The sequence below is a fragment of the Protomyctophum parallelum genome (assembly GCF_964188405.1).
Source record: "Protomyctophum parallelum genome assembly, chromosome: 14".
Taxonomy (NCBI): Eukaryota; Metazoa; Chordata; class Actinopteri; order Myctophiformes; family Myctophidae; genus Protomyctophum; species Protomyctophum parallelum.
The window spans coordinates 42,345,734-42,359,482 of record NC_139709.1 but is presented as its reverse complement, the minus strand read 5'-3'; positions in this window follow the sequence as shown (position 1 = coordinate 42,359,482).

The following is a 13,749-nucleotide window of genomic DNA, read 5'->3' as shown; positions in this document are numbered from 1 at the left end:
GCACGCACGCACGCACGCACGCACGCACGCACGCACGCACGCACGCACGCACGCACGCACGCACGCACGCACGCACGCACGCACGCACGCATACACACATACACACATACACACACACACACACACACACACACACATACACACACACACACACACACACACACACACAAACACACGACACACAACACACACACACACACACACACACAATTGTGCTGCTGCAGCAGACTGATTTCATAATTCAGGTCAACAGTTGGCCTTAGGCGTACAACCCGAGCGCTCCCGTCTTCATTTGTGTGAGAGGTATAATACCTCTGATGTGCAGCTCGAGTGCTTCACAGGTTTAGACTGATGTGTTCGCCTCAAGGAATGGACTTATGGACCCCTCAGCAACCAGGCAATAGGTTTTTGTTGTGTGACTCCTACAAACATTTTTTCTTCAAGCAAAACTCAAATCCTGACACGCTGTCAGGATTTATTTTAAGTAAGTGTGCTCATAATATGAAACGAGACAGTGTTCTCTCTGATTTCGAAATCACTAGTAAAATCCTGACATGAGTTTCTGCTCTCATTCTGACATTCTCTGGACAATGTACTGTCAGATGTATGCATTTATGTAAATTATGCGTGTGGGTAATAACAGTAATCAGAAGAAAATCATAGGGGCGGCCGTAGCCACACGTAGCGACCCAAAAGAGAAATTAGATGTTTGGCCATTAGTGAAAATAGAAGATCTATTGTACAAGCGCACAACACGACACTTTGTGGACGCGTTGTATCCTGGCCCCGGTCTACATGTTGAAGTGTCCCTGAGCAAGACAATTAACCCCTGACTGCTCCCCGAGGCGCTGCCCCTGTAGCGCCCACTGCTTATAGGATTGGTAAAATATTGTAGAGGAGGGCGGACTGTATATATATATACTAGTCCTTACCCGTTCTGAATATATGAACAGCAAATGATGTTCCATGTGGGTAATGTGATAGGGGGGGGGGGGGGGGATTGTTTACAGATGGTGTTGTGAAATTGGGTTGGGCACAAAAATAGGCTAATTAAACGTAAAAGTAAATGCTGTAGTACAATCATAAGTACACCATTGATGTGTGATGTAAATTTGGTGGTGATATTCTGTCTATAAATGGAAGTTATTGAATATTGGTGGTGGTGGTGACACGTGATTTGCGGGGAGATGTTTGTTTTTTTACGCAAATTAATTTAATTAAGATGAATGTTAGAATGTTTGGCGTGTGTAAGAGGTTGAGGTTGGAGGACAGGGCTGTGCAGCGCTAGGTTCCGTGAGGCGGTCCGTGCGTCGTGGCGTTGTGAGATGGTGCAGAAAGCGAGCATCTGTCTTGCTCTATGCTATAAGGAAGTACTCTGACTGACAGACAGCGACTGAGCGATTTAGACAGCGAGCGAGCGTCCGCTAAATTATTAGATAGATATATTCATATATTCATTGTGCCGCCTTTAGTTGCTGTTGCACATATATAGAGAATGTGTCCTCTGCATCTACCCAGCCTAACTATTGGTATACCAGCCTACATATCGTAAATGCTATTGGGCATATCACATCCTTTAACCACTTGAGCCCTATATGTTGTACTTCATTGTATGACAGTGTTATGCAAAAATAGTGAAAATTGCCAATCTACAAGCTCAGAATGATTCACAATGTGACACGTTGAGAGCTTTTATATCTGCTTTTAATAATTCACAATCTTTTTGGTATGCCCAATATAGGGTTGTCAGGTTACTTGAAGGGGGGGTGGGTCTGTGGGGTTTTATGCGTTTAGCTTAATAAGTCTACATTGAATCCATTGGACCACACATTCTTTTTTCCATTTCTTGAAAACCAAGTAATGGTTTTGCGTATACACGGTTTCTTCATGACAAAAACAACAACATACTGTCCTGAACAGTATGATATACAGAACCAGAAGAAAAGAAGACATACATTTTGATCACACAAGCCCCATAACACAATTCTGGAATTCTATTTAGAAAGAAAATAAAACAGAAAATATTTTACTGCTTGTTTTCAAACAACATAGGGCCATAACAAATGATTTAAAGTGACAGAATCAGGTCCCATTAAAGATAATATTGTTTTTGATTTGTCTATAGGCTAATTTGAAATGGTTTGTTCAGCGTATAGTCTTTGAAGAGCAAGCATCGGTTTTCTTTTAAAAATGGAAATCAATTAAGAGTTAATGGCCTAGAGATGCAATAAAGACTACATTGATCCCAGCATCCCACAAATGAAACCCGAAATCCAGATAATCACAAACAAAAGCCTCCTGTTTTATGATTTTCATGGCTGAGAAAAGAAAGGGATTATTCAGAGATTGTGAGTGGATTTCATCCATGTTCCTACACTATTGAACAGATGGTTCTGAAATGTTTCCAATATGCCCCCAAATAGTACCTACCTAAACGTGCAGATTGAGCTTGTAGAATGGCTATTTTCACGATGTTTGAACATTTTTGACAATTTTAAGTAACTGTAAGTAAATAGTAAATACATTACTATCCCCCACGTCTCTCATTCCCATTTTCTCTCTTGTTCAATGCTTCAATATCATAGGTTCTTCTCTGTCTTCGGGGAGAAGTAGTCTTCAGCGCAGAAGGCTACTGCTGTATCTTCCATCAAACATTGTGTACTTGGCTCTTCTCTGCACATTTCACAGGGTTTCCATCATGCCTCCCTGGGGATCTACGGAAAAGGGAAGAAATAGGGGGTCAAAAGCTCTTCTCTCAGCATGGACCATGGAGAGCTGCTTGGTTTACAGTTAGAATGCCCCCCTTCTGTCTCTCCCTGACTTATTCTCCTGTTTTATAATTAGGGCATGATTGGATTAAGCAAGGAAATGTTGGAGACAGAGAGAGCAGCAGTGATGCTGAATATATAATCCACTATTAGACGTATTGTCTAATAGACGAAATCCTTGGAAATAGTGTTTTGCATTTGGAGTGCCTGTGTCTTGTGTAGGCTGGCTAATCATGATAGTAGGCTGGCTAATCATTGCTAGTGTTGGTTCAATAACAGGGGTCCTCCCATCTCTTTAATAAACAGAAGAAGAAAAATAATCTGGTGGGTTGCACATTTTCAACCAATCAGGAGAGAGTACCCATTACCAGCTTCAATTTGATATTTGATATTGTTCTAGTTCCAATTTGTATATTAATATTATAATTTTTTTTAATACAATTGCTATCCTGACCGGAAAATGCATTTTCCATTTATTAACAAGCTGGAGAGACGGAGACCTTTGTTACTGAACAAATAGCAATCTATCTATCCATCTATAGCAATGATTACGATCAGAATATATAGTTATTTAACACTAATTTAAAAAAGGAATATCACCTTGCCTTTAATATACTGTAGCTATGAAGAGAGTTTACTGATGATAGTGGTTTTGGTGGTGGTTCAATTTTAATTGGGAAATTGATTTTTATCTCTTGCATTTTTACACTTTGATGATGTCGAATGGTTATGTTATGTGCATACAGCCGTACACACGAACAGATGTACATACAGACAGACAGAGACATGGGTGCATACAGTAGATGGATGGATGGATGGATAGATAGATTCAAAAATCACACTCATGTGAAGTGAGTGGTGCCTTTCATCACAATGATGACTTCTGATGATGTCAACAACATGATGTCCAATCACATGAGCCCATACCATCTCCATCCCTGATTATGTCACGTGATGTCACGTGCTCTCTCACCCGACCACCATAATGGTGCCCGACACACCAACTGGCGGGGAATGCACGATTCCATACTTAACTGCGACCTTCGGGTGCAATAAACCTCTTTGCTTTGGCATGGAAGAGAGGAAGTTGTGCGGTGCATCAGTCTGCGTGAAAGGAAGAATTCTTGGCCTTTCTACGTCAGATAAATTCTGATTGATCCCATACAGAACAAAGGGAATGGCCGAATAATACACCCATGGCATCTCATTGAATCTTAGCTTATTTTATGGAACCAACAGAACATGGGAGAGGACAGGCTTTGCAGGATGCAATTATAATTATTTTATCAAAGCTGAATCTTTGGGTCGGATGTTCCCCTGCGCACCGTTTGATTTCCTCGCCACCCCACACAACCCCCATGACACTTGGCTGGGGAAATAGTCCTCTGTCAAAACCAATTGACTCAATCAAAATGACTTTCACCGTCTCCGGCTTTGCAGCTGAATAGAAGTTTTGAAGGCAAAATGAGGCCCGGGCCAATTTAAACTCTGTGGGGGAAAGCCAGTGCATTCGTATGAAAATGAATTACCATGGAGATTGTTTGATTTTTAACACACTCCTTTGGGAATGTGTTGGGGGGGGGGGGGGGGGGGGGGGAAAGGCAGTGGTGTACGAGCTTACTCAATCAGGAGTAATGAAGGAACGCCCAATAAGGTTTTATACGCAAGGGCTTACATTGCTACAGTATTGGGCCATCCCTCGCTCCAGTTAACGGGATTTAGAAATGAAACAAATTGTGTTCCGACAAAATTAGTGCTAAATCTGATCTAAAATACCATTCTGAAAACAAATTTCTGCCAGGCTACCTAACACTGCACACAAAAGGCATTCTGCGCTGTCTTTTTCATGCATAGAACTTGTTAGTTAGTGTGCAACCAGACTATAGTAATTGTAACACTTTTTTTCACCTTCTTATTATTCTTTCTAGATAAACCTTTTCTTTTATTCGCTACAAAAGAAAACAAAGTCCAATGGTGGTGGTCCCGAGACTCTGGGACTCTGGGACGAATTAGGAGCATGTTTCAGACAATTTGGACCCTGGGTTACTAGTTGGGTTTTTTTTGTAACCGTTGCAAAAACATGATAATCCCCTCCAAATTACTTACACATGATCACAGGGGTGACGTGACATTGTAATTGGCTGGCACATTTTGTGGGAGGGGCCTATGTAAGCGACAACCACACTTTGCAATTTTTCAAAATTGCGAATTTTCTAGTTTGACTTGCAAATGTTCCTCCTAATCAGAGCTCCATCACAATGTATTATTATCATACCACATATTTCCAATAATCATCCCCTTTTTTGAGTGGTGCAACCACTCCTACATCCAGCAATGTCCGTTTGTATCATGAGCACGAGTGGTGTGCGCATGCATGAAATTGGAACGAGAGAAGTATGTGACATGGCTGCCACCTGCTGGACGCAAACGATACAGAGAAGAAATTGGAACGATACAAATTGGAACGATACAGAGAACCAATAGACGGGAGTTGCACCACTCGGTTCACACTGGTGTGATTTTTCTTTGTATCTGTACTGTTACCTATTACATTAGTAGATGCTAGTTATGTTATTCAGATGTACAGCATGTTGTTGCCCTGTGCGAAGCAGCCTGGCCTACACTTGCACACACTACTACTGACGACTGTAAAGACGACTCTAAGCACGACCTAGTTATGATTTGCTGCCTCCTAAGCCAATGGGAGTCTGAACGGCATAAAACCCATACTCTGAATGCCGCAACGTGGGGCGAGTGGCAACAGCAGCTAATGTTATGAGCTAACCATAGGCCTTTGCTATGTTTCACCAGTTTCAATTGAAACAGGCCTCCACCCTGAGGGGGGCCTCCAAGCTCCGACTGACGCATCAGTCAACCCCTAACCCCCACCACCCTTGGCCCTCTCTCTCTCGCTCGCTTGCGATGTTAAGTTACACCTATTTCCTGTTATTAACCTGGGTAAAAACATGTGCAGCATTGGGAGGTAAAGGGGAGAAACTATATTGTGACGACAGGATGAGGAGAGGTGTTATTGCTGTGTAATTGTCGATAGTAATGGCTGCGCACGATATTGAACAGTAAAAACTATTTGTGTCAATACGCCTGTATCAACAGAATAATTATGTCATAGGTATATATATAGGTATATATATGGGGGAGCGCACGGGAACTGGCACGGGAATAACGGATTCTGCTTGGCGAGTTTGTGCCGCCTCTACTAACTGCCGCCCTAGGCAATGGCCTATGTGGCCTATATGGACGCACTGGCGCTGTATATGGGGCCTCATATTTGGTCTTGAAACGACCATCCAGATTCCTAAGGCCGCCGCTGAAGCTAACTGGAGCTACAGGAAAGCCATAAAAGAACACTGTGAGTGAACCAACAAAAGGAACAAACAAACGAAAACGGGCGCTACGAGAGCTTGTTGCACCTGGCAGTTATGACTACATCATTTTCTTGTTTCTAGTTCTTCACAGATGTTGCCGTATGCTGCTTACTTCCACAGATGCTAGATGTCTACCTGCTATATCCTAATACTTTGTAGCACTTAATTGTTTTCTTGGCACCCAGATCTTGCACTCTGTAAGTTGCTCCTGAACCATTCTTAAAGGTATATTCAGTGATTTCACTTAATTCAAATATCACTTCTTTTTTTGTTTTGTTGTGATAATCCTCTCTACTATAGAGTGTGCTGACCATATAAGGAGTTCCTCCCTGTCCCCAGTTAACCCCTGGGGGTCAAAAACCCTTAGGTTTCGTTTTTGACTCTCTATCCTGATTGGACGAAAGGCTGGGTCCCACAGCCAAAAACGAAACCTAAGGTTTTTTGAGTGAAATCACTGAATATACCTTTAATTATATATTTTTTATCCCACGATTTTGTAACCCATTTTTCACCCCTGTGTCAATCATCTACTGTGATCCTGGGCTCTACACACCCTCCACCAACCTAGTCCCCATATATGGGGGACAAGGGGAGAGCAACGGACTTGAACTCATGCTTCCTTCATGCCTGAGTGTCCAAGTTGCTCCTTTACACCTGACAGGGGGGAGTTTCCCTGGTTGGACGTAGCGCGTGTCCTGAACCATTCTTTCACACTGCCTAACATGGAACAGCGGGGACGTTTTGGGTGCAGGAACTATGGCCCAGGGCCCAAGTTGGAAGTATACGTTTCTGCTGTCGAAAACGTTACTTTCCGGAGTTCTTGAAAAAGTTGAGATTCGTAAGTCAGGGTTTGATCCCCTGGTGGTTACTTTATTTCTCATGACTCATGAATTGCATTATTGTAAACAGTAGGAGATCCATTTAGATTTGCTGTACTTTAAAGGGGCAATATTTTAATATTACATACTACAATTGCTTATTTTCTCCCCCATGGGTGGTAGTTTTCATGCCAGCATGCTTATCACTCCACAGCAGAATACAAATTAGACAATGGTGTGACCCCCCATCCTTCAGATTGTCACATTTTTGTTTTACTATAGAAACTACAGTCGTTAAACTCAACCATGAAGTTTGCTGTATTTGCTGCATTGTGAGTATACGGTTTATAGCTGTGAGGTGAGGTGTCACTTGCAGCTGACCAATCTGGTGCTCCATTTAACCTGCTCAGCCCTCGTTCTAGTATTATTCTTGTCACACACCACCCACTGCTGTTGGAAAGTGTGTTTGTACTCCACCAGCACCACCCCAGCACCACCTGTACACAATTTGTAAAGAAGAAGAAAAATAAATACAACACAACGTTGATTTGTGGAGATTATCTTGTTGCACAAATGTATGTATTTCATAAGCCTTCGTTGCTGCAGAGCTTATTGTCTTAACCCAATGGGAAAATTCCATAGGAAATCCTAGGATCCCAATCATCCCATGGCAGTACTGTACAAGTACTGTAACTTCCTTAACTTTTCATGTTGAACCAGAAAGTGAATCTCTCTTCACGCCTATTGATCGACACTGTCGCACCATTGACCCCCCCTCGAGGTCCATAAGTGATGTGATGAAAATGAACAATCCGTTTGAGAGACACTGTAGCGGTACATGATGTACAGTACATCCCCCTATGAACCAATTGCATTTTGATGTCAATTTGCTGTGGATGAATTTGAAATGAGAGAACGTTTGAGGTTCTCTGTGAATACATTTGTGTGATGATGTGGTAGCGGGAAATGTCATGTTTTGCTTCTCAAAACAATCTTGCAGATTAAATGAGCAATACATTTGCATTTGAGAGTGTGACAGACTGATGTGTGGTGTAAACTGTAAAGTGACTGTACTTTACATTTCTCTGCACTTATGCGATGATTGTGTCAAAACCATAAGTGCCAGCTGTTGTTTTGATATCAAATTAGGTCTGACAATGCACAGGTGCATACACATTACACACAGACACCCCCCCCCCCCCCCCACACACACACACACACCCACACACACACACACACACCCACACACTTATACAGTAAGATGGCATATGCCATCATGGAAGCACATGCACACGCACTAATAGCATTATGTTCAAAATGGCATATGACAAGCATGCACGCACACACACACACAGACAGTCTCCCATGTCTATAAATGCTACCCTGTCAGGTCTTACGGGAATAAAATGATGTCATTAAATATTCAAGTGCTAAATGATGTCTCTCTCTCCCCTCCCTGTTCATCGCGTGATACTGTCTGTGTGTAGCTTGATCTACAGCACTGAAACGGGTGCTCAAAGGAGCGAATTCAACCACTGTAGTACTCCGTAGAGCTAGAATACTTTCTTTGTAACAGATGGTATAGATGATATAGACAAAGATATTGGATTAAAAAATATATGCTTTATTGGATTCAGATAATATTCCTGATTTATTTTTATTTTTTATTATAAACCCCCAACCCTTATGACGGTCACAATTAATCTGTGCATCCCAGCTACAAAACTGAAAAAGCATGTCTTATAATTAATAATATAAATTGACATATCTCTGTAAGGCAATTGTCTAGGTATTCGTGGTTTGTTCAGAAAAATTAAAGATGCATGCAGCACCATTTTCAACACCAGGAAAGAAAGAAAGGAGAAATCTGCTGACATTCCTGTCATCTAAAAAATAAATTAAAAATAAAATCTTTTTTTAAAAGTGCTATTTGCAGGATGTTCATGCCTAGAAGTGCTGAAGTTAATTGGGTGCATGGAATGTACTGGAAAAGCACGTTCATGATGAGCCACAATAATCATGTTTTATGCTCAACATGTCACATTGCTAGTTATGATTCTGCCTCAGCAGCGTGGCCTATATTGAGTGATGAGTTTCTTACTAATTAGATGCAAAATGCAAATCAGCAGCATGGAGGGGGGAAGCTACTGAATACATTAACTTCATGATACCCTCGCGTGAAGTGAAGAAGCATGAAGTCGTATAGCGTGGACACTGTTCGTTATGTCCAACAGGTGTTTGGTTCACATGCACAAGTACTTTATTACCATACAGATACTATATCTGCATCTGTGATTTAGACTATAGCCCATTTTTGTCGGGAACCCCTTTTGGTGTTATAGCTATTGAAAAATAGCAGATCTACAAGCTCATAGCGCGCCACCGAGTGGCGCGCTACGAGCTTGTAGGTCTGCTATTTTTGAAAGATCGAAGAACCACTGACATAGAAACATAGCTTGAAAAGAAGCAGCTTGGACTCCTCATGCATAGAAGGAGGCATGAGGTCAGTCCGCTGCCCCCCCAGGTTGGCAGAGGAAGTGTAGCGCCCAGGATTACATTAGATAATTGGCACTGGGTGAAAAGAAAACTGGGTTACAAAATCGTGGGATAAAAATTTAGTAAAAAAAAAAAAAAAAGAAACATAGCTTTTTCAGAAAACTGTCAAACAGGTCAAAATGGGATAGTTAGTGTGATATACTGTATTACTGTAGGCTCTGAGTCTGTGACTGACAGTGGGAATGCTGCCCGGGTCCCTCTGGGAGCTGTACTAGAGTTAGCCTGACTCTGAACACTGATTAGAGGCTCCGGGCGAGCTCGTATGAATTATGCTCTTTGTGTCGCTCTCTCTTCCTGTGCTCTAATGCCGTTATCAGTGGGACAGGTTTTCCGGAGGAGTGCCGAGTTCACAGGTTCAAAAGTTTATCTGCTACATCTTCATATTTTAACATTTTGAACTTTTTCCATGCGGGTAAGCTGCTCGTCCTTTCAATACAGTTATAAACCTAACTCAGGGCAAAGTATAAGCCAACAACTCACGCTGAAGCCTCTAAGTATTGGCTTTTTTGACAGGTTGCAATGGAGAAAGATAAACCTGTCAGTGTGAGTGAATAATTTCTTTCTCCCTGACATCCGCAATGGGATTTGCTGGGCTGATAGTGGATCTAGTGTGTTTGTTATAGCTCAGGGAATCGTTATAAAGACAATATGGGTGACATTCCTGGGATTACAACTATAGCCTCACTAGATCGAAGTGTGTGTGTGTGTGTGTGTGTGTGTGTGTGTGTGTGTGTGTGTGTGTGTGTGTGTGTGTGTGTGTGTGTGTGTGTGTGTGTGTGTGTGTGTGTGTGTGTGTGTGTGTGTGTGTGTACGGATGTATGGATGTACGGATGTACAGTACTTTCCCATGGGAAGATGGGCTGAACATGAAATAATAACTGTTTATCTTGATGGAATGGTCTGAAGTCGAAGTTGAGAGCAAATTTCCATTTGGCAGTACTCTCTCTGAAACGCAACAGTCAAGTTTATTTATATTGCACATTTCATATGACAAGCATATAGACTCAACTGCGCTTCAAAATAAAAGAATTGGCAAAGATCGAACACTTACAATATAAGGAAGATATATATAAAATGGAATGTATGAAAAAAAGAAAAGAGAACAAGCAATAAAGTTATTCCTTCAATAAAACAATAACACGATGAAAAAATTATAAAGTTGAGAAGGAATTAATTATAAAAGGGAAACTATAATAATACTTCATTTAAATTGAAAGTTTTCTAGTAAGCCTTTAGGCCAAAAGTTGTCTGCATTCATTGAGCATGAAACAATGTGGGAAGGAGCTACACAATTCATAGATTTTAAAACAATACGGATAATCTGGATAAGTTAGAGTTAAAACAGCTGGTTTTGTCAGTCCAGCAAAAACTGCTGACTGTGTCAGGAAGCATCTGACGTTAGATATATCCCTTAGATCAGTGATTCTCAATCTGTGGTACCAAGAACCTCCTCTTCAAATCTTCCTGAATATGACAAAGGTGGGTGTGTGTGTGTGTGTGTGTTTGTGTGTGTGGTTGGAGGGGGTGCTGGGGGGGCGATACGTTCACGTACAACAAACTAAATGGTGGCAACGCAGTCGCTTAAAATGGGACTATAAAAGTGTAAGGACTAAGGAGAATATATTGACCAGCTGCACGTAAACACTGCAGTGGTGGACGTACAGCACTAATGCTCCTGTGAAATTGACATCCAGGCTGGTGTTGAGGTCTCAGCACAAATTAGTGCCGTTCAAATCTCCCTCCTGTGTGAATAGGATGGGATAGGTTACAGTAGGTACAGTAGTACGCTACTGTATTTGTTTGACATATTTTAACATCATAATGGTGGTACCCGGAGAGACAAATATTTTCTGAGGTGGTACTTGCTGAAAAAAGGTTGAGAACCACTGCCTTAGATGATAAAATGCATTCTAGGAGATATTAGATATAGTACGTTCTTTTGAAAGTTAAGATCGCACCCAGATTTGGCAAGCACACAAGATTGTGCTGACAGGGGAGACATCAAAGAGTGAACCTGGACGTCTCAAAGCCTTGGGACCCTCTAAATGAATCTCTGGTTTGTCATTTAGCTGCAAACATGTTTGGTTATCCAAACACAGGAACAGTTCTGCCGTGTGTTAGAACGTAACTTGTTACACCTCTCAACATAATGGGGTATGAAACAATCACTTCTTCTCTGGAGTCCTGCCTCAGGGCGGACCAGAGGTAGAAAGCTGTCGTTCCCTGATGTCATCGCTAGGGACACATGCTTCAGTAGGCAGGAACTGGGGGTGGCAATGAAGGACCGGGAAGACTGGTGTAGCATTGTGGAATCCATGATCTCGACCGCTGTCGAAAAATGATGATGATGATGATGAAACGATGTCTTGTCTTCACACACACACACACACACACACACACACACACACACACACGCACACACACACACACACACACACACACACACACACACACACACACACACACACACACAGTAGGCTATATACTATACTTCATCATCTTCTATCATCTTCATTCATTCATTCTTTTTTTTCCCTTTTTACTTGGGTGCATGCCACTTTCACAAGTCACATCCAGGAATGCATTAGACGTTGTTTTGCTTTGACTTCACGTGACTTCACTGAAGCAGATCGTACATGGTATTCAGATGGTACAACTACATGGTATTCCTCATCACCGTGTTACCATGGGAAGTGGAAGTGATGCAGCTTAGAGTGTTGCTTTTGGCATTCATTTAAAAAGTGATGATATGACAAGAATCAAATTATGCACAGGTGCGCAAAGCAATCTGTTTGTTTTCCAAGGAAATTTTGAATTAATCAAAATGTACTTACTGTATTCTTTATATAAACAAATATTCTGCACACAGATTAGTGTGCTGTTTTCATCTTCTAATGCAATCTGCATAATGTCATTGTGGCCGCATTAAGAATTGTGTTAACACTAGGCAAAGCTCAGGAGACAATAAATCATTTTTGAAACCTTATCAAATAAAATCAAATGTTTTTTAAAACCCCATAACTCGCATGTGTGCACATATTCGTGAGGTCTTCGACCACACACATAACCGAGGGGAGAAAGCCTCTTAAAATGTAAATTGTGCCATCCCAAGGGCTTTGAAAGGCAACTAATAAAGGGAATAGTTCAGCCACTGTGATTGAACATCCTGTTCTGTATCAACCTGTATCCTCCAGTTAACAAGTTATTACCTGCGAGTTTGCTCGCTCACATGCATCCTGTATTTCTTTATTATTTATAGTCATCTTAAAAATCACAATTGCGCAATAAAATCCTTAGTGCACGGTTAATTTATCCATTTGTGACTCCGAGAGAGTACAAATTTAACCATACTATACCATAAGGGTACAGTACATATGCCTATGGGCATAGCGGTAAAATCTGTGGCTCTGGATTACCGGATCTCCATATATGCTATATATGAGCATAACTGGTTTGTTCACGGTTATGTCTGAGTCATAGTGACATGCCTATAGATAGGGGCGTATCGGGTTTGTTCACGGTTATGTGAGAGTGACGTGGCTGTGGCATAGAGTTTATAGGATTAGCCCTCATCTTTGGTGTCTTTGTCCAAAAAGAGACCTCACTCTTTCATTCTTTAATTCTTTCTTGCTTGACTAGTATAATATGTAATGTGTAACTTCCCCCTAAAGCTAGCGATAACGGCCACCGAGATGAAGCCATGCTATTCTACCTGGCGTGTGATAACTCATATGCTCTCTCCTGTGGAATGGTGTGTGAAATATGGACACCGTCCCCGCCACGTTTCCACTCGCTGGCCGGTCAATCGACCTCAAAGGCCACTTAAGGATTGAGTGTGTAATATTTCATCCGATCGAATTTGCATTAAAGCCCTACTTTCCAGCCCACCTCTTCCCTTTATTTGAGTCTAACCACTGGAACTGTCTCCCTTGACATTGTCTTGTGTCCCTGGCCTCACTAAATCTTGGGTAATATCTTCGATTTGGCCCCTTTATCTTAATTTGAATCATTCCCATTCTGCCTCCTCCCTACAGACTTGGCTAATATGGCTGTCAAAATGTGCAAGAGGATGGAAAACAGTATGTGAAGATCATACAACAGACTATTGACCATATCCACCTCCACCTGTGGTCATTTTTCGCTGATGTGGCATGATTAGTAAGATTAGTAAAATGGCTCCTGTGTGAATATTTGTATGTATTTGATGTATTACCATATGTT